Genomic DNA, 22,629 nt, shown 5'->3' on the forward strand with positions numbered 1-22,629 from the left:
ATCAGGAGATAGAGATAGGGTAAGATATTGGGTAATTAGAGCTGAAGGGATACAGATTGTGCAACAGGACTGAGTGTAAAAACTCAGAAATGGACAGCAAAATACTACCTAACTGTAATACAATTATGTTAGAACACTGAATGAAGCTGAATGTGAGAACGATAGAGGGAGGAGAGCTGGGGCACAAATGAAATCAGAAAGAAAGAGACAATAAATACTGAGATGGTATAATCTAGGAATGCCTAGAGTGTATAATGATACCTATGTACATGTATAATGACTAAATATACAAATTTAAAAATGTTTTTGCATGAGGAAGAACAAAGGAATGTCTTTACTGCACGGTGTTGAAAATAGATGAAAATATTTAAAATTTTTAACTTATGTGTGAGACTGAGGAAAAAATGTTTATTTGGTACAAAATTTATATTTTGTCTACTGCAGTTCCTAATATAACTTATGTGGACAGCTTAATTGAACACCATAAGTACATGAAACCCTGAATAGGGCATAAGATTTTGTAGGCTTGTCCAGAGTGATGCCCCAATAAATCCCAGAGTGATTTGAACAGTGAATAAAATAGTATTTGCAAAGTCCCCTTGGGGGAATGGTGAGAAAGGGGGAAAATTCAACTTCCCCATGTGGAGAATTTGTGATATTCTCACAAGCAGTGGGGACAACCAAAGCAATAGACTGAGTCCCCAGTCTTGTGGTTTGTTCATATGAAACAAAACCCCAGAAAGGATAGGTCAAGTCTACTTAAAATTAAGCCTAAGAGTTACCCACAAAGAGAATCTCTTTTATTGTTCAGATGTGGCCTCTCTCTCCAGCCAACACAACAAACAAACTCACTGCCCTCCCCCTGTCTAGTTGGGGCATGACTCTCAGGGGTGTGGACCTTCCTGGCAACACAGGACAGAAATCCTAGAATGAGCTGGGACTCAGCATCAAGGAATTAAGAAAACCTTCTTGACCAAAAGGGAAAAGAGTGAAATGAGACAAAATAAAGTGTCAATGGCTGAGAGATTCCAAACAGAGTTGAGAGGTTATCCTGGAGATTATTCTTACCCAGTAAATAGATATCACCTTGTTAGTCAAGATGTAATGAAGAGGCTGGAGGGAACTGTCTGAAAATGTAGAGCTGTGTTCCAGTAGCCATGTTTCTTAAAGATGATTGTATAATGATATAGCTTTCACAATGTGACTGTGTGATTGTGAAAGCCTTGTGTCTTATGCTCCTTTTATCTACCTTATCAACAGATGAGTGAAACATATGGAAAAAAAATAAATAATAAGGGGAACAAATGTTAAAATAAATTTAGTTTGAAATGCTAGTCATCAATGAAAGGGAGGGATAAGGGATACGGTATGTATGAATTTTTTTCTGTTTTCTTTTTATTTCTTTTTCTGAATTGATGCAAATGTTCTAAGCAATGATCATGATGATGAATATGCACCTATGTGATGATATTGTGATTACTGATTATATATGTAGAACAGAATGATGATATGTTAAGAATGCTTGTGTTTGTTTGTTGTTCTATTTTTTAAAAAATTTAAAAATAATAATAAAACAAGAATATATAACTCTGACAAATAAAATCCAAAGGATAACATGGTAGATTCAAGAACTGCTTTTATAATAATAACTTTGAATGTTAATGGACTAAACTCACCAATTAAAAGATATGGATTGGCAGGATGGAACAAGATATATGGTCCATTTATATGCTACTTACAAGAGACTCATCTTGTACCTGAGGGTACAAGTAGATTGAAAGTGAAAGGATGGAAAAATAAATTCCATGCAAATTGTAACCAAAAAAAAAAAAGCAGTAGTAACTATACTGATATCAGATAAAACAGACTTTAAATGTAAAGAATCAGAAAAGACAAAGAAGGGTCCTACATATTAGTAAAAGTGACAGTTCACAAAGAAGAAAAGAATAACAATCATAAATATTTCCCCTACCAATTAAGGAGCTCCAAAGTACACGAGGCAAACATTGGTAAAACTGAAGGAGGTGATAGATGTTTCAACAATAATACTGGAAGACTTCAATACACCACTATCCTCACTAGATAGAACAACAAGACAGAGGATCAACAAGGAAATAGAGAACTTAAATAATTTGATAAATGAATTAGAACTAACAGACACATATAGATTGTTACACCCCAGTACACCAGGATATACATTCTTCTCCTGTGCTCATGGAATGTTCTTTAAGATGGATCATATACTGGGGAACAAAACAGGTCTCTATAAATTTAAAAAGATTGAAATTGTTTAAAGCACTTTTTCTGATTACAGTAGAATGAAGCTGGAAATCAATGACCACCAAAGAACCAGAACTTTCACAAATATAGAGAGATTAAATTATGCACTCTCAAACAACAAGTGGGTCAAAGAAGAAATTCCTATAGAAATCAGTAAATATTTGGAGATGAATGAAAATGAGAACAAAACATATCTGAACTTATGGGATGCGGCAAGGCAGTGCTGAGAGGGAAATTTATTGCCTTAAATGCCTATATTTAAAAAGAAGAAAGAGCAAAAATCGAGGTCTTAACTACTCACCTGGAGGAACTTGACAAAGAACAGCTAACTAACCCAAGGCAAATAGAAGAAGAGAAATTAGCAAAAATTAAAGCAGAATTAAATTAATTGGGGAACAATACAAAGAATCAATAAAACCAAAAGTTGGTTCTTTGAGAAATCAATAAAATCAGAGGACCCCTAGCAAAGGCTGCCAAAGAAAACAAGAGAAAGGATGCAAATAAACAAAATCAGAAATGAGAATGGAGTCATTACCATGGACATTGAAGAAATAATAAAAAAAAAATCATGAGGCTACTATGAACAGCTATATGCCAAAAACAAGACAACTTAGATGAAATGGACAAATTCCTAGAAACACATGAATAACCTACACTAACTTGGGAAGAAAGAGAAGATCTCAGCTAACCACCCACAAGTAAAGAGATTTAACCAGTCATCAAAAATCTTCCTACAAAGAAAAGCCCAAGGCCAGATGGCTTCACAGGTGAATTTTAATCACACATTCACAAAAGAACTAACAATCCTGCTCAAACTCTGGCAAAAAATTGAGGAAAAAGGAACACTGCCTAACTCACTTTATGAAGCTAATATCGCTCTAATACTAAAATTGGGTAAAGGTGATATAAGAAAGGAAAACTACAGGATAATCTCACTAATAAATACAGTTGCAGAAATTCTCAACAAAATACTAGCAAATCGAATCCAATAACACCTTAAAAGAATTATACACCATAAGCAAGTGGGGTTTGTACCAGGAATGTAAGGGTGGGGCAACACAAGAAACTCAATCTGTGTAATATATCACATTAACAAATAGAAAGGGAAAAATCACATGAAGACCTTGATTGATGCTGGCAAAGGATTTGACAAAATTCAGCATCCTTTTCTGATAAAAACACTTCAAAATGTAGGAATCAAAGGAAACTTCCTCAATATGATAAAGGACATATATGAAAAACTGATAGCCAGTATCATACTCAATGGTGAGAGACTGATAGCTTTCCTCCTAAGATAGGGAACATGACAAGGATGCCCTCTGTCACCACTGTTGTTCAACATTCTACTAGAAGCTCTGGCTAGAGCAATCAGGCAGGAAAAAAGAAATAAAAGGCATCCAAATCAGAAGGGAAGAAGTAAAACTTCCATTATTTGAGATGACATAATACTATTCTTGAGAAATCTACAGCAAAGCTTCTCCAGCTAATAAACAGATCCAGCAAAGTGGTGGGATGTAAGATTAATATGCAAAAATCAGCAATGTTTCTATACAGAAGCAATGACCTAACTAAAGAGACAATTAAGGAGAAAATTCTATTCAAAACAGCAAGTAAAAGAATCAAGTATCTAGAATAATTTTAACCAGGGATGTAAAGGACTTGTACACAGAAAACTATATAACATTGCTAAAAGAAGTCAAAGAAGATCTAAATAGGTGGAAATACATTCCCTGCTAATGGATAAGAAGGTTAAAAGTAGTTAAGATGTCATTTCTAACCAATTTAACCAACAGAGTCAACACAATACCAATCAAAATTCTGAAAACCTACTTGGAAGATTTGGAAAAGCTAGTTATCAACTTTATTTGGAAGGGAAAGAGACCTCAAACAGCTAAAAAAAAAAATCCTTAAAAAGAACAAAGTGGGAAGATTAAAAGTTCCTGATTTTAAAGCATGTTTTAAAGTCACAATGATCAAAACAGCATTGTACTGGCACAAAGATAGAAGCATTGACCAGTGGAATTGAATTGAGAGTGTGGAAATAGACCACCAAATCTATGGTCAACTGATCTTCAACAAGGCTCCCAAATCCACTGAACTGGAACAAAATAGTCTTTTCAATAAATGGGCATAGGAGATTTAAATGTAGAATAAAATAGATAAATGGGAACTCATCAAAATCGAATGCTTCTGTGCATATCAAAAGACTTTGTCAGAAAGGTGAAGAGGCAACAACCCAATGGGATAACATAGTTGGAAATCACACATCAGACAAAGGTTTGATATCCTGAATCATGAGAAAATTGTACAACTCAACAACAAAAGAACAAACAACCCAATTATAAAATGGGCTAAAGATATGAATAGACATTTTTCCAAAGAGCAAATACAGATGACTAAAAAGCTCACGAAGAGATGCTCATCTTCACTAGCTATAAAGGAAACGCAGATCAACACTACAATGAGATATCACCTCACACCTATAAGAATGGCTGCTATTAAACAAACAGGAAACTGCAAATGTTGGAGAAAATGAGGAGATATTGGGGCACTTATGCACTGCTGGTGGGAATGTATAATGATACAAAACTATGGAAGACAGTTTGGCGCTTCCTTGGAAAACTAAATATCAAGTTGCCCTATGACCCAGCAATACCTCCACACAGTAGAGCTGAAAACTGACATACAGACATTTGCACACCAGTGTTCATGCCAGTACTTTTCACAACTGTAAAAAGATAGAAAACTGAAAAAAGATAGAAACAATCCAAGTGCCCATCAACAGAAGAGTAGATAAACAAAATGTGGTATATACTTATAATAGAATATTATGCAGCAGTCAGATGAAGTGAAGTCCTGAAACATATTACAACATGGATGATCCATTTCCCTATTCCATACTATTGATACCCCCTTTCCAACATGAAAAAGTTAGAATGGGCATAGCCCAAATGCCCCTAAAGATTGGGAGAAATATCAAAAGGAAGAGGAAGAGTTATACAGAGAAGATAGGATTTAACAAATGAGGATAACTCCTGAATTATTTTAGTCTCCAGTGTCTTGGAGCAGATAGAAGGAAAAACCTGAAATTGTGGAATTGTAAACCAATACCAAACTCTGAAATACGTTCTATAACTATCTGTTACAATGTACTTTGAAATGTATTGCTTTTTTGTATATTTGTTAAATTTCACAATTAAAGGAATAACAGGCAGCAGGGATGGATTTGGTTCTCTGGCTGTAGTTTGCTGACCCATGCCCTAGATGAACCTGAGTTTCCTCATCTATTAAATAGATTTTTCTGATTAAATGCTAAGTTTAAATAAACTAACCAAAAAAACTCAAAAATATTCAAATCAGGAAATACAGCAAACAAAAAGATATGAAGGCTTCTATCTTTTCATTGATAGAATTTAAAGTTCTTCTTTGTTCCTTTTTCTTTTACATAGTAGTTTGTAAGGAAAGAGAAGGTCTAGTATGTCATGAGTCTTGGACATTCTGTCCCTTTAGCAATTCCACCCAGCTCCAAGCTGTATACCAACAGCATCAAATGAATATGTCCAATTCAAGTGTTCAAGCCTTCTTTGGTCCCCTATGTGGTAGTTGCATCAATGGGTGCAGTGCCAAAATAGGGACACAGGATCTGGGTCAACCAGGAACAATGTCAACAAGGCAAGTCCAGTGTAGGTCAATGGAAAAGCCAAGTCATTGTTGAGGTCATGACCCAGAGTCATCATTCACATCATTCAACACCTGACCAGCCTGACTTGTTCTCTATCACATCACTCTGCTTTATTGCCTTCACAGCTTATCCAACTTGTAAAAGTTCCTTATGTGTTTACTTGTTTATTCTTCATTCCCACTCCCACCAAAAGACCCGCCTCAACCAGAAGAGAACCTTCCTGAAGGCAGAGAATGGTCTGCCTAGTCATCTCAGTAGTTCCAGTACTGAAAGTACTCAATAAATATTTGTTGAAGGAATAAAATGACTGTGTCCAAACAGCAAGATGAAGATGGAAAAAAGAGAGTGAAAAATTGATATCCTAATAAAATGAGAGCAGGAACAGATCTGAGGATATCAAGGTAAATGGTTGAGAACCTAAGACTATTAAAGTAGGTGAGAACCAATGTATCCCTTTTTAGGAGATATCTGGAAGGGGTGATATCTTATAGGAGTCATGCCAAGCTGGGCTTCTTGTACTATGCAAAATCCTCTGGGGAGAAAAAAGAAGCAATAAAAGCAACCAATGCCTTCAAGGATCCCACAGCCTAGTAGGGAGACATCCCACAAATTATTGTCTACAAAAAAGAAGCAAGGCAAAATAAATGCTAAGAGAGAAGTACAAGCACAGTGACTAGTACCTCAGGGGATACAGAAATTAGGCTTCACAAAGGAAGCAACGTACCTGGCTAAAGCATTTTGAGAAACCAAGAAAGGAAAAACAGGTACACAATTTGAAAGGCACCATAGATGAAGACATAAAAGTACCTCGTGTGTTCCAGGCACAGCAAATCCTTCTCCAAGTGAATGAGGCTGTAGAGTAGTGTTCCAACCCAACTCAACCCTGGACCAAAGAACACACCAGTGAGTATTATTTTAATTAGGCACTTAGGACAGGAGAAACATTCTATCCAATGGCAGCCAGTTGGAACGTGCAGGTGAGCACTCCACACCAAAACCAAGAGAGGGAGGAGAGCAAGGAGTTTGCTTATAAGGTTCAGAGTCTCAGGGGGGTTGGTTACAATGGGGTCTCGTGAGAGTTGGTTACCAACAGTGATTAGGGGAGGGAAGCTTTAATGTTTTGATGCTGTGCTCTGACCACACAGGGGACTATATGCTCAAGTCTCCACCCTTTTCCTGAGGGAAGGCATCCTAAACCCTGGGTTGCCACAAAGCTGCTTGGAGCTGTGGGTTATAGGACCTTGACCATCATGCTAAGGAATTTCACTTGACTCAATAATAACAGTAAGAAACTTCTTGAAAAACAGAATGGATGATCTTCTGTGTGTTTTATAAAGATCACTCTGGTACTGAAGCAAATAGGGGAAAAAAACTGAGGTGGGAAATTTTTCTAAGCACTTGCTATGCAGTAGAAAACATGCTACATGATTTGCACACTTCATCTCATTTAATCATCACAACAACCATGTGAATAAGGGAGGTTCTTCTCTACCTCCATTTTATACTATGGAAATAAGTAAATCTAATACTTAGAAACTGAGTTTTGGAAACTCAGAACTGTTTTGAGACTTTAGAGTAGAGATAATGAGTCTTCATTTTTAACCTTGCCTAATTCAGAATTTCTTGATTCTCTGTAGCCATCTCAATTCTCCTTACAAACCAGCTCATCTCTTTCTTGTTTTTAGCATTTTACTAAATGTAACCATAACAACCAATTCCTGCTTTCAACATTCTACCTCAAATTCTGCCATGCCATGTTTCAGCATGTACATTTTCTGCCCTCTAGATTGTCATAGGCAACAGATTTTCTGAATGGTTCTCTACCATATAATGTTGGTTGCTATTTTTCCAACCTCATAAAACATTTCATTACTGTTCACTGTCTGATCCCAAACTCAGTGCAGCATACAGTGTTAAGATGCACCCTGGACAAGAGATGGCAGCTTAGTGAGGAGTAGAATTTAGTTTGCCCTCCAGAGCAGCTAGGAACAGTACAGAACAACTGCTGGGGCCATATCAGTGACCAGACACACAGCATATACCGGTCTGAACAAGCTGGACCGGCTGTGGTCCCACTTAGAACCGTGAATCCTCCAAGCCGTTGAGGCCAGTGTCCCTCCCCCACAGGCTGGTTCCCAGAGGGGAAAGGAGACTTTCCTAACAGCAAGGGGAACTCAACCAAGATTCAATTCTGCAGTTAATTGACAAACTCTGACCACTGAAAGTAGACCCCCAACTCCACTGAACTTTGAGTAAAAGCTAAGGTTTTGGTTTTTGCCCCAGTGCAGCGGGGGCAGGGCTGACAGGAAAAGAAAAAGGAAAAAAAAAAACAAAACAGTTTTTTTTCAGATTGGACAGCATGAAATACTTGAAAAAGTCTGGGCCCTGAAGGAAAGGAGGGGACACGTAGGACCTGGAGATACACAGAGCAAAGTACCAACTTAAGCTCTTGATTTGCAAACCCCGAACGGGGGCCTTGAACTGAAAAGGATTTTTCTTTTTCTTTTTTGTGGCTATGTTTCTATGGCTTGACTGCTGTTTGCATAAAACTGAAAGGCTACTGAGGCTCCAACTGCCCCAGGCAAGGGAGGAATTATGCTTCTCTGAGACACAATGAGGCTGGTCAGGTGAAAGGAAGTAATTCCCTGGAAGCTGTGCCTTCCCCAGGAGAGGGGTGGGGCCCAGCTCAGGTAGAATCCCTCCCTCAAGGAATTCAAACCCCTGCATCTGGAAAAGTGAAGCCATTAAAGCCACCCTACAACTTCTCCTCTGACTCGACCATGCCCCCAGCAGGGAGAGTCTGCTGAAGTTAAAGGTTCCATATCAATTCAGGTTGGTGGGACCTGCAGGTAGACAAGCGCCACATACTGGGCATGATAGGAAAAACACAGAGTCTACAGTCTTCATAGGAAAGTCTTTCAACCTACTGGGTCTCACCCTCAGGGAAAACTGAGGCAGGTGACTCTTTCCTCCTGAAAGGAGGCCATTCTGGTGTGGGAAACTGTGGCTGGGGACTATAATACCTAAGTAGACCCTGCTAAGGGTAAAAAAAAAAAAAAAAAAAAAAGCACCATACAGGCAGGGCAAGAAACAAGAAAGGAAGAGCTGAAAAAATTTTATCTGTTAAACAAAACCTAAGCTAGAGGTCTAGAATAAACTGTACTGAATGGTAAAGAACAGACAGACAACAAAGTCATCCAGCAAGAAAGCCTTAGGTAAAAAGGTGAAAACAATCTCCGGAATAAACTAATTAAGGAAATTAAATGTCTAGACACCAGCAAAAAATAACAAATCATACTAGAAAATGGAGATTTGTCCGAGTCAAAGGAACAAACCAACAATTCAAATGAATACAGGAGTTGAAAAAATTAATTCAAATTTTCAAACAGACATGGAAAATCTCATAAAAAATCAAATCAATGAATTGAGGGAGGATATAAAGAAGGCAAGAGATGAACAAAAAGAAGAAATTGAAAGGTTGAAAAACAAATCACAGAACTTATAGGAATGAAAGGCACAGTAGAAGAGATTTTAAAAAAAATGGAAACCTACAATGTTAAATTTCAAGAGGCTGAAGTCAGGGTAAGTGAACTGGAGGACAGGATATCTGAAATCCGATAAGCAAAAGAAAATATAGGGAAAAGAATGGAAAAATATGAGCAGGGACTCAGGGAATTGAATGACAGCAATGAAGCACTCAAATATATTTATTGTGGGGGTCCAAGAAGGAGAAGACAATGGAAAAAGAGGAGAAAAACTAATGCAGGAAATGATCATTGAAAATTTCCCAACTCCTATGAAAGACTTAAAATTACAGATCCAAGATGTGCAGCATACCACAAACAGGATACATCCCAATAGATGTACTCCAAGACATTTACTAATCAGAATGTCAGATGTCAAAGAGAAAGAGAGAATCTTGGAAGCAGCAAGAGAAAAGCAATCCATTGCATATAAAGGAAACCCAATAAGACGATGCGTAGATTTCTCAGCAGAAACTGTGGAGGCGAGAAGATAGTGGTAGATATATTTATGATAATAAAAGAGAAAAACTGCCAATCAAGAATTCTATATCCAGCAAAATTGTCCTTCAAAAATGAGGAGGGAATTAAGACATTTTCAGACAAAAAACCACTCTGAGAATTTGTGATCAAGAGACGGGTTCTGCAAGAAATACCATAGGGAGCACTAGAGACACATAGGCAAAAACAGGAGAGAGAGGTGTAGAGAAGAGTGCAGGAATGAAGACTCTCAGTAAAGGTAAAAAGAAGAAAAATTAGATATGATATATAAAATCCAAACAACAAAATGATTGAAGAAAGTACTGCCCTTACAGTAGTAATACTAAATGTTAACAGATTAAACTCCCCAATCAAAAGACATAGACTGGCAGAATGGATTAAAAAACAGGACCCATCTGTATGCTGTCTACAGAAGACACATTTTAGACCCAAGGATAAACATAGGTTGAAAGTGAAAGATTGGAAAAAGATATTTCATGCAAACAACAATCAGAAAAGAGCAGAAGTAGCTACACTAACATCTAACAAATTAGACTTCAAATGTAAAACAATTAAAAGAGACAAAGAAGGACAATATGTATTAATCAAAGCAACAATTCAACAAGAAGATATAACAATCATGAATATTTATGTACTGAGCCAGAGTTCTCCAAAATACATGAGGCAAACACTGAAAAGAGAAATAAACACATCTATGATAATAGTTGGAGAATTCCCCACTCTCATCAATGGGCAGAACATCTAGACAGAGGCTCAATAAAGAAACAGAGAATTTGAATAATACAATAAACAAATTAGATTTAATAGACATCTATAGAACATTACACCCCACAACAGCAGGATATACCTTTTTTCAAGTGTTCATGGATCATTCTCAAGAATAGACCATATGCTGCATCACAAAGCAAGTCTCAATAAATTTTAAAAGATTTAAATCATGCAAAACACTTTCTCAGATCATAAAGGAATGAAGTTGGAAATCAATAATAGGCAGAGTGGGCGGGCCACAGTGGCTCAGAAGGCAAGAATGCTTGCCTGCCATGCCAGAGGACCTGGGTTTGGTTCCCGGTGCCTGCCCATGTAAAAAAATAAAAAATAAAAATAATAGGCAGAGTGCCAGAAAATACACAAATATATAGAAGCTCAACAACACACTCTTAAACCAGTGGGTCAAGGAAGAAATTACAAAAGAAATCAGTAAATATCTCTAGGCAAATGAAAATGAAAACATGACACATCAAAATTTATGGGATACAGCAAAGACAGTGCTAAGAGGAAAATTTATTGCCCTAAATGCCTATGTCAAAAAAGAAGAAAGAGTAAAAATCCAGGAATTACTGTTCACTTGGAAGAATTAAATCAAGAATAGCAAACTAACCCCAAAGAAAGCAAAAGGAAAGAAATAACAAAGATTAGAACAGAAATAAATGAAATTGAGAACATGAAAACAATAGAGAAAATCAACAAAACCAAAAGTTGGTTCTATGAGAAAATCAATAAGATTGATGGATTTAGCAAAGTTGGCAAAAAAAGAAGAAGAAGAAGAAGAAGAAGAAGAAGAAGAAGAAGAAGAAGAAGAAGAAGAAGAAGAAGAAGAGAGAGGATGCAAATAAGTCAAATAAAAAATGGAAAAGGAGACATTTTAGTTTGCTAGCTGCTGGAATGCAATATACCAGGAACATAATGGCTTTTTAAAAAGAGGAATTTAGTAAATTGCTACTTTACAGCTCTAAGGCTGAGAAGATGTCCCAATTAAACAAGTCTATAGAAACATCCAATCTAAGGCATCCAGGAAATATACCTTGGTTCAAGAAGGCAGATGAAGTTCAGGGTTTCCCTCTCAAGTGAGAAGGCACATGGCAAATACAGTCAGACTTTCTCATCTGGAAAGGCACATGGTGAACACAGTCAGGGTTCCTCTCTCATCTGGACGGGCACATGGTGAACATGACATCATCTGCTAGCTTCTTATCCTGGCTTCCTGTTCCATGAAGCTTCCTGGGAGACATTTTCCTTCTTCATCCCCAAAGCGCTGGCTGATGGACTCTGCTTCGTGGTGCTGCAGCATTCTCTGCTCTCTCCAAAGCTCTCTCATTCTCCAAAATATTTCCTCTTTTATAGAACCCCAGAAACTTATAGGTGGAGACTTGTCATCACCTAATCCAGCTTAACAACCACTCTTGATTAAATCACATCTCCAGGGAGATTATCTAACTACAGATTCAAACATACAGTATTGAATAAGGATTATTCTGCCTTTATTGAAATGGGATTTAGATTAAAACATGGCTTTTCTAGGGGACATGAATCCTTTCAAACCAGCACAGGAGACATAACTGCTGACCCCACAGAAATAATGGAGGTAATGAGAGGATATGATGAACAATTTTATGCTAATAAACTAGGCAATGTAGATGAAATGGACAACTTCCTAGAAAGGCATGAACAACCAACATTGACTCGAGAAGAAATAGACAACATCAACAAACCAATCACAAGAAAAGAAATTGAATTAGTCATTAAGAGGCTCCCAAAAAAGAAAAATCCAGGACCAGATGGCTTCACGTGTGAATTCTACCAAATGTTCAAGAAAAAATTACTACCAATCCTGCTCAAACTCTTCAAAAAAATTGAAGAGGAGTGAAGGCTACCCAACTCATTCTATGAAACCAACATCGCCCTCATATCAAAGCCAGACAAAGATACTACAAAGAAAAAAAATGACAGACCAATCTCTCTAATGAATATAGATGCAAAAATCCTCAACAAAATACTTTTTTGAATTCAGCAACACATTAAAAGTATTATACACCATTTGCCAAGTAGGATTCATCCCATGTATGCAAGGATGGTTCAACATCAGATAATCAATTAATGTAATAAACCATATCAACAAATCAAAGCAGAAAACCACATGATCATCTTGATTGATGCAGAAAAGGCATTTGACGAAATTCAACATCTCCTGTTGTTGCAAACACTTCAAAGAATAGGAATAGAAAGGAGTTTCCTCAAGTCGATAAAGGAAATACATGAAAAACCCACAGCTAACATCATCCTCAATGGGGAAAAACAGAAAACTTTCCCCCTAAGATCAGGAATAAGACAAGGATGTCCACTGTCACTGTTGTTATTAGCATTGCGTTAGAAGTTCTAGAGAGAGCAATTAGACAAGAAAAAGAAATACAAGGTATCAAAATTAGAAAGGAAGAAGTAAAACTCTCAGTGTGTGCAGAATATATGATACTGTATGTCAAAAACCGTGAAAAAACTACTAGGGCTAATAAATGAGTACAGCAAATTGACAGGTTACATGGTTAACACTCAAAAATCTGAGCAATCTGAGGGGGAAATCAAGAAAAAAATTCCATTTACAATTGCAACCAAAAGAATAAAATATTTAGGAATAAATTTAACTAAGTATATAAAAGACCTACACAAAGAAAACTACAAGAAATTGCTAAAGGAAATCACAGAAGACCTAAATAAATGAAAGGGCATATGTGTTCTTACATAGGAAGACTAAATATAGTTAAGATGTCAGTTCTACCTAAATTGATTTATAGATGCAATGCAATACATATTGCATTGTATCTATACAATACAATACGTATTGTATAGATACAATAACAAAAAACCTACTTTTCAGAAATAGAAAAAACCTGCTTTTTTCTATTTCTGAAAACCTGCTTTTCAGAAAACCAAAAACTTTGAAAATCACTGTTTTTTCTTTCTTTTCTTTGCATATATGTTGTATTAAACAATAAAAAACTTTTTAAAAAAATAAATAAACACATGATGGCACCCTACTTCTGACAGCAATATCTGTATCACTCTGGATTTGGTTAGGAATACGGAGATACTCTTAACTACTACAGGAACCAAGGGGTTAATATTAGGGCATACACAATGTGGGGACAGCTAGGGAAATAAAGGGCAAGAAGGTTACCACCTAAATGTAGGGGAAATGGTCACTGGTGACCTTAACTTGAAACTACAAAGCAGAGCTCTCAGATTTTGCCAAGGAAATGCTAAAATTGCTGAGATTCTCTATGGAAGCTCTCACCATGCAACACCAAACTATGTATTCCCCAAGAACCTGAGAAACTGTGGTATCCTGTCATCAAGTTCTCTTAAGATGTCCTTTCCTCAATTCTACTTTCCAACTCTCATGTAAGTTGCTCTCACTGGTAAACTCAAACCCAGAATCATGTAAAAAAGAAGACTTGGAGAAATATAGCTCCTGGCATAAGAACCCTTAGAAGAGGGTGGTATTGATACAAAGTTGCAAACAGCCAGCCAAGCACAGAGGATCACCCAGCCCCCAGGGCAGCACTCTGATGTGTGGCTGGGGTTGTTGCTTCCTTTCCCAATCCCTGGGGGAGAACATCAGCCTTGTGGTGGAGTCCATGCAGTGCACATGAGAAGCCCTGAGGTGTTAGCCCCATGAACATTTTTGCTGTTAAAGAGCTCTTAGAACAGGCCCCGCAGCAGCCGACCCGCCCGCCCTCCTTCTCCCCTCTCTTTCTCCGCCGGCCCGCCGCACGGCGCCCACGCCCCACAGCAGCCGACCCGCCCGCCCTCCTTCTCCCCCCTCTTCCCCCTCCTGCTCCGGCGGCTCTCCAACCACCAGGGTGCCCTTTTCCCCGCCTTCACCGGCTCCTCTGCCACCAGCCTCGACAGCCTTGCCGCCCTCACCTTTCCTCCTCCAGAACAGCTACTGGGGGAGTGGAGATAATACAGAGCAGCTCCCAGAGCCACGAGGGAGATCAAAGGGACAGCGTACCCCATCCTGGAACGGCTGGGACAGCGTACCCCATCCTGGAACAGCTGACTATCTGGGAGAACCAGCTCCAGTGAGATCACCAAGGGGCACGGGCTTTCCTGGGTGGGACGGCAAGCGACCGGAGTCCCTCCCTTCCACCTTCCCAGGCCAGCTGGTAGAATTGGACAGGCAGTCCCCTTAGGCCGCGGCGGCTGATGCCCTCACCATGCGAGGCCCCCCGGACCAACTGAGATAGTTGGGTCGGAAATCCCCAGACTGCGGAGAACAGTGACCGGGGGATCCCTTCCAAACACGTGACTCCCCCGTCCAGCTGGGAACAGTGCACTTTCCCGGGCTGTGACAGCTGGTGCCCCCCCGCCACGCTTGGCGCCCCGGGCCAACTAGCTAATTCGGCCGGACGCTCTCCTGTACTGCGGCGGCCAACGACCCTCCGCGCATTCGGAACCCCAGGCTGGCTGGCATTCTTCCAAGACGCTTCGGCTGCCGAACCTCCCCTATGGCGAGAATTTTCCAGAGTTAAAGGACCCACAGCAACTTTCACTGGTGGAACCCATAGACAAACGTGTGCCACGAGCGCCACCTACTGGGCAGGATAAGAAAAACAGAACCCAGAGATTGCACAGAAAAATCTTTCAACCTGTGGGGTCGAACACCCAGGGAAATCTGACTAAATGCCCAGATGCCAGCAGAAGATAACGGATCACGCTCAGAAAATTGAACATATGGCCCAGTTAAACGAAGAAACCAATAGTTCAAATGAGATACAGGAGCTGAAACAACTAATGCTGAATATACGAACAGAAATGGAAAACCTCTTCAAAAAGGAAATCGATAAATTGAGGGAGGACATGAACAAGACATGGGCTGAACATAGAGAAGAAATAGAAAAACTGAAAAAACAAATCACAGAACTTATGGAAGTGAAAGATAAAGTAGAAAAGATGGAAAAAACAATGGATACCTACAATGACAGATGTAAAGAGACAGAAGATAGAATTAGTGATTTGGAGGATGAAACATCTGAATTCCAAAAAGAAACAGAAACTATCCAGAAAAGAATGGAAAAATTTGAACAAGGTATCAGGGAACTCAAGGACGATGTGAACCGTACAAATATATGTGTAGTGGGTATCCCAGAAGGAGAAGAGAAGGGAAAAGGAGGAGAAAAACTAATGGAAGAAATTATCACTGAAAATTTCCCAACTCTTATGAAAGACCTAAAATTACAGATCCAAGAAGTGCAGCGCACCCCAAAGAGATTAGACACAAATAGGCGTTCCCCAAGACACTTACTAGTTAGAATGTCAGAGGTCAAAGAGAAAGAGAGGATCTTGAAAGCAGTGAGAGAAAAACAATCTGTCACATACAAGGGAAACCCAATAAGACTATGTGTAGATTTCTCAGCAGAAACCATGGAAGCTAGAAGACAGTGGGATGATATATCTAAGTTACTAAAAGAGAAAAACTGCCAGCCAAGACTCCTATATCCAGCAAAATTGTCCTTCAAAAATGAGGGAGAAATTAAAACATTCTCAGACAAAAAGTCACTGAGAGAATTTGTGACCAAGAGACCAGCTCCGCAAGAAATACTAAAGGAAGCACTAGAGTCAAATACAAAAAGACAGAAGAGAGAGGCATGGAGAAAAGTGTAGAAAGAAGGAAAGTCAGATATGATATATATAATACAAAAGCCAAAATGGTAGAGGAAAATATTATCCAAACAGTAATAACTCTAAATGTTAATGGACTGAATTCCCCAATCAAAAGACATAGACTGGCAGAATGGATTAAAAAACAGGATCCTTCTATATGCTGTCTACAGGAAACACATCTTAGACCCAAAGATAAATATAGGTTGAAAGTGAAAGGTTGGGAAAAGATATTTCATGCAAATAACAACCAGAAAAGAGCAGGAGTGGCTATACTAATATCCAACAAATTAGACTTCAAATGTAAAACAGTTAAAAGAGACAAAGAAGGACACTATATACTATTAAAAGGAACAATTAAGCAAGAAGACATAACAATCATAAATATTTACGCACCGAACCAGAATGCCCCAAAATACGTGAGGAATACACTGCAAACACTGAAAAGGAAAATAGACACATATACCATAATAGTTGGAGACTTCAATTCACCATTCTCATCAATGGACAGAACATCTAGACAGAGAATCAATAAAGAAATAGAGAACCTGAATATTACTATAAATGAGCTTGACTTAACAGACATTAATAGGACATTACATCCCACAACAGCAGGATACACCTTTTTTTCAAGTGCTCATGGATCATTCTCAAAGATAGACCATATGCTGGGTCACAAAGCAAGTCTTAACAAATTTAAAAATATTGAAATCATACACAACACTTTCTCGGATCATAAAGGAATGAAGTTGGAAATCAATAATGGGCGGAGTGCCAGAAAATTCATAAATACATGGAGGCTCAACAACACACTCTTAAACAACAAGTGGGTCAAAGAAGAAATTGCAAGAGAAATTAGTAAATACCTAGAGGCAAATGAAAATGAAGACACAACATATCAAAACTTATGGGATGCAGCAAAGGCAGTGCTAAGAGGGAAATTTATTGCCCTAAATGCCTTTATCAGAAAAGAAGAAAAGGCAAAAATGCAGGAATTAACTGTCCACTTGGAAGAACTGGAGAAAGAACAGCAAACTAATCCCAAAGCAAGCAAAAGGAAAGAAATAACAAAGATTAGAGCAGAAATAAATGAAATTGAAAACATGAAAACAATAGAGAAAATCAATAAGACCAGAAGTTGGTTCTATGAGAAAATCAACAAGATTGATGGGCCCTTAGCAAGACTGACAAAAAGAAGAAGAGAGAGGATGCAAATAAGTAAGATTAGAAATGGAAGAGGAGACATAACTACTGACCTCACAGAAATAAAGGAGGTAATAACAGGATACTATGAACAACTTTATGCTAATAAATACAACAATTTAGATGAAATGGACAGGTTCCTGGAAAGACATGAACAACCAATTTTGACTCAAGAAGAAATAGATGACCTCAACAAACCAATCACAAGTAAAGAGATTGAATTAGTTATTCAAAAGCTCCCTAAAAAGAAAAGTCCAGGACCAGACGGCTTCACATGTGAATTCTATCAAACATTCCAGAAAGAATTAGTACCTACTCTCCTCAAACTCTTCAACATAATCGAAGTGGAGGGAAAACTACCTAATTCATTCTATGAAGCCAACATCACCCTCATACCAAAACCAGGCAAAGATATTATAAAAAAAGAAAACTACAGACCAATCTCTCTAATGAATACAGATGCAAAAATCCTCAATAAAATTCTAGCAAATCGTATCCAACAACACATTAAAAGAATTATACATCATGACCAAGTAGGATTCATCCCAGGTATGCAAGGATGGTTCAACATAAGAAAATCAATTAATGTAATACACCATATCAACAAATCAAAGCAGAAAAATCACATGATCATCTCAATTGATGCAGAGAAGGCATTTGACAAGATTCAACATCCTTTCCTGCTGAAAACACTTCAAAAGATAGGAATACAAGGGAACTTCCTTAAAATGATAGAGGGAATATATGAAAAACCCACAGCTAATATCATCCTCAATGGGGAAAAATTGAAAACTTTCCCCCTAAATTCAGGAACAAGACAAGGATGTCCACTATCACCACTATTATTCAACATTGTGTTGGAAGTTCTAGCCAGAGCAATTAGGCAAGAAAAAGAAATACAAGGCATCAAAATTGGAAAGGAAGAAGTAAAACTATCACTGTTTGCAGACAATATGATACTATACGTAGAAAACCCAGAAAAATCCACAACAAAATTATTAGAGCTAATAAATGAGTACAGCAAAGTAGCAGGCTACAAGATCAACATTCAAAAATCGGTAGCTTTTCTATACACTAGTAATGAACAAGCTGAGGCAGAAATCAAGAAACGAATCCCATTTACAATCGCAACTAAAAGAATAAAATACCTAGGAATAAATTTAACCAAAGAGACAAAAAAACCTATATAAAGAAAACTACAAAAAACTGCTAAAAGAAATCACAGAAGACCTAAATAGATGGAAGGGCATACCGTGTTCATGGATTGGAAGACTAAATATAATTAAGATGTCAATCCTACCTAAACTCATCTACAGATTCAGTGCAATACCAATCAAAATCCCAACAACTTATTTTTCAGAATTAGAAAAACCAATAAGCAAATTTATCTGGGAGGGCAGGTTGCCCCGAATTGCTAAAAACATCTTGAGGGAAAAAAACGAAGCTGGAGGTCTAGCGATGCCGGACTTTAAGGCATATTATGAAGCCACAGTGGTCAAAACAGCATGGTATTGGCATAAAGATAGATATATCGACCAATGGAATCGAATAGAGTGCTCAGATATAGACCCTCTCATCTATGGACATTTGATCTTTGATAAGGCAGTCAAGCCAACTCACCTGGGACAGAACAGTCTCTTCAATAAATGGTGCCTAGAGAACAGGATATCCATAAGTAAAAGAATGAAAGAAGACCCGTATCTCACACCTTATACAAAAATTACCTCAAAATGGATCAAAGATCTAAACATTAGGTCTAAGACCATAAAACAGTTAGAGGAAAATGTAGGGAGATATCTTACGAATCTTACAACTGGAGGCGGTTTTATGGACCTTAAACCTAAAGCAAGAGCACTGAAGAAAGAAATAAATAAATGGGAGCTCCTCAAAATTAAACACTTTTGTACATCAAAGAACTTCATCAAGAAAGTAGAAAGACAGCCTACACAATGGGAAACAATATTTGTAAATGACATATCAGATAAAGGTCTAGTATCCAGAATTTATAAAGAGATTGTTCAACTCAACAACAAAAAGACAGCCAACCCAATTACAAAATGGGAAAAAGACTTGAACAGACACCTACCAGAAGAAGAAATACGGATGGCCAAGAGGCACATGAAGAGATGCTCAATGTCCCTGGCCATTAGAGAAATGCAAATCAAAACCACAATGAGATATCATCTCACACCCACCAGAATGGCCATTATCAACAAAACAGAAAATGACAAGTGCTGGAGAGGATGCGGAGAAAGAGGCACACTTATCCACTGTTGGTGGGAATGTCAAAGGGTGCAACCACTGTGGAAGGCAGTTTGGCGGTTCCTCAAAAAGCTGAATATAGAATTGCCATACGACCCAGCAATACCATTGCTAGGTATCTACTCAAAGGACTTAAGGGCAAAGACACAAACGGACATTTGCACACCAATGTTTATAGCAGCGTTATTTACAATTGCAAAGAGATGGAAACAGCCAAAATCTCCATCAACAGAAGAGTGGCTAAACAAACTGTGGTATATACATACGATGGAATATTATGCAGCTTTAAGACAAGATAAACTTATGAAGCATGTAATAACATGGATGGACCTAGAGAATATTATGCTGAGTGAATCCAGCCAAAAACTAAAGGACAAATACTGTATGGTCCCACTGATGTGAACGGACATTCGAGAATAAACTTGAAATATGTCATTGGTAACAGAGTTCAGCAGGAGTTAGAAACAGGGTAAGACAATGGGTAATTGAAGCTGAAGGGATACAGACTGTGCAACAGGACTAGATACAAAAACTCAAAAATGGACAGCACAATAATACCTAATTGTAAAGTAATCATGTTAAAACACTGAATGAAGCTGCATCTGAGCTATAGGGTTTTTTTTGTTTTTGTTTGCTTGTTTGTTTGTTTGTTGTTGTTTTTTATTATTATTACTACTTTTATTTCTTTTCTTTATATTAACATTTTATATCTTTTTCTGTTGTGTTGCTAGTTCCTCTAAACCGATGCAAATGTACTAAGAAACAATGATCATGCATCTATGTGATGATGTTAAGAATTACTGAGTGCATATGTAGAACGGTATGATTTCTAAATGTTGTGTTAATTTCTTTTTTTTTTCTTTTTTTTCTTTCCGTTAATAAAAAAAAAAAAAAAAAGAGCTCTTAGAACAGACATTTTGGTATGTGATATTAGGTGTATTTAAGCATATATAGTCATGCCACTCAGACACATAGACACACAACACATTTGAACACTGGACAAAAAATAATACTAGGAGCCAAAACATAATTAAATATTGAACTTGGTATAGAATGATACATTTGGAAAGCTAAAGAAAACTTAGAGATCATTTTAATCAACTTCCTATGCAGAAATTGAAAATAGAAGTCAATCTTCGAAAAGAAATGCACATAATGGTGTCATTTTTGACAAGGAATGGGCCCTATACAAAACAGAAATTTTACTTTTGATGCTTTCATGTTAAACAATAGGTGTTATTTGGGGACAATCATTTGATCAGACATTGGGAGGTGGAAACAGAGTAGGTTTTGTGATGTGTTGTTAAAATGAAAATTAGCTATTGTTTTCATTTCTTCCATTGAAAATGTATTCTACCCAATAGATTAAGTAGAAAGGAAGTGTTTTTAATTGCTCAAGGAACTAAAGAAGAGGAAGAGTTAAGTGAATGTGAGAGCAAATAATCTGATTAGTTGGTTATAAAAGAAAATAGGGTATGCATGAGAACAGATCCCCCAGCAGGCTTAATTGTCTATTGCCCCATGGTAAGTAACCATCATCATGGAAGTTATATTACAATAATATTTCAATCAAATCACATGAGACCCTACTGAAACTCCATTGTGGGCTTTCTCTTGTAGAACACTGGCTTCCATTTCCCAATCGGCTGCCATTGGGAAAAAAACTTCTCCTGATCCCCATGGAGATATGGCACGCCCAATTGTGGGTGTGACCTTTTGATTAGATGGAGATGTGATTCCACCCATTCCAGGTGTCTTGATTAGTTTACTGGAGTGTCTCCAAGTTCAGAAACATAGAGAACAGTTACTTCAGAGTGACAGGCAGAGCCGATGTAGACATTTGGAGATTGAGACATATAGCCTGAAAAGAAGAAATCTCCGACCCCAGTAGATTCTAAGATAGGAGATGTGTACTGGTTTGAAAGGATTTATGTCCCCTAGAAAAGCCATGTTTTAATCTAAATCCCATTTCTTAAAGGCAGAATAATCCTTATTCAATACTGTATGTTTGAAACTGTACCAGATCATCTCCCTGGATGATGTGATTTAGTCAAGAGTGGTTGTTAAACTGGATAAGGTGACAACATGTCTCCACCCATTTGGGTGGGTCTTGATAAACTTCTGGAGTCCTATAAAAGAGATTTCATTTTGGAGAATGAAAGAGATTCCTGAGAGAGCAGAGAATGACATAATCACAAGAAGCAGAGTCCACCAACCAGCGACCTTTGGAGATGAAGAAGGAACGTGCCTCCCAGGGAGCTTCCTGAAATCAGAAGCCAGGAGAGAAAGCTAGCAGATGATGCCATGTTCGCTATGTGCCCTTCCAGCTGAGAGAAGCCCTGACTGTGTTCACAATATGCCTTCTCACTTGAGAGAGAAATCTTGAACATCATCAGCCTTCTTGAATCAAGGTATCTTTCCCTGGATGCCTGTGATTGGACATTTCTACAGACCTGTTTAATTGGGACATTTTCTTGGCCTTAGAACTGTAAACGTGTAACTTATTAAATTCCCTTCTTAAAAGCCATTCCATTTCTGGTATATTGCATTTCGGCAGCTTAACAAACTAACATATTAGAATACCCTGCTGGCCTGGCAGAATTCAACACATCAGAAAATTTGGGAAAGAATCTGATTTAAGATGGAAATCACAGGTTTTCATCATTCTGTAGGGCTGTGATCTCTGTGTGGATGACTCCTGGTGTTCTGTTGTCTCACATACTGTTGTTGAGTGATCTGGATGCA

The 22,629-nt window shown here is 37.9% G+C and overlaps 1 long non-coding RNA gene across 1 annotated transcript in view; it reads right to left on the reverse strand.

The window, feature by feature from the left end:
* The window catches only part of LOC143686307 (uncharacterized), a 33,671-nt gene that overhangs the window by 7,953 nt on the left and 3,089 nt on the right, over nt 1-22,629 (reverse strand). The window contains exon 2 of the long non-coding RNA XR_013177017.1: nt 6,770-6,845. This is a non-coding gene — a long non-coding RNA (uncharacterized LOC143686307). The remainder of the gene's footprint in view (nt 1-6,769; nt 6,846-22,629) is intronic.

The sequence above is a fragment of the Tamandua tetradactyla genome, chromosome 6 (genome assembly GCF_023851605.1).
Source record: "Tamandua tetradactyla isolate mTamTet1 chromosome 6, mTamTet1.pri, whole genome shotgun sequence".
Lineage (NCBI taxonomy): Eukaryota > Metazoa > Chordata > Mammalia > Pilosa > Myrmecophagidae > Tamandua > Tamandua tetradactyla.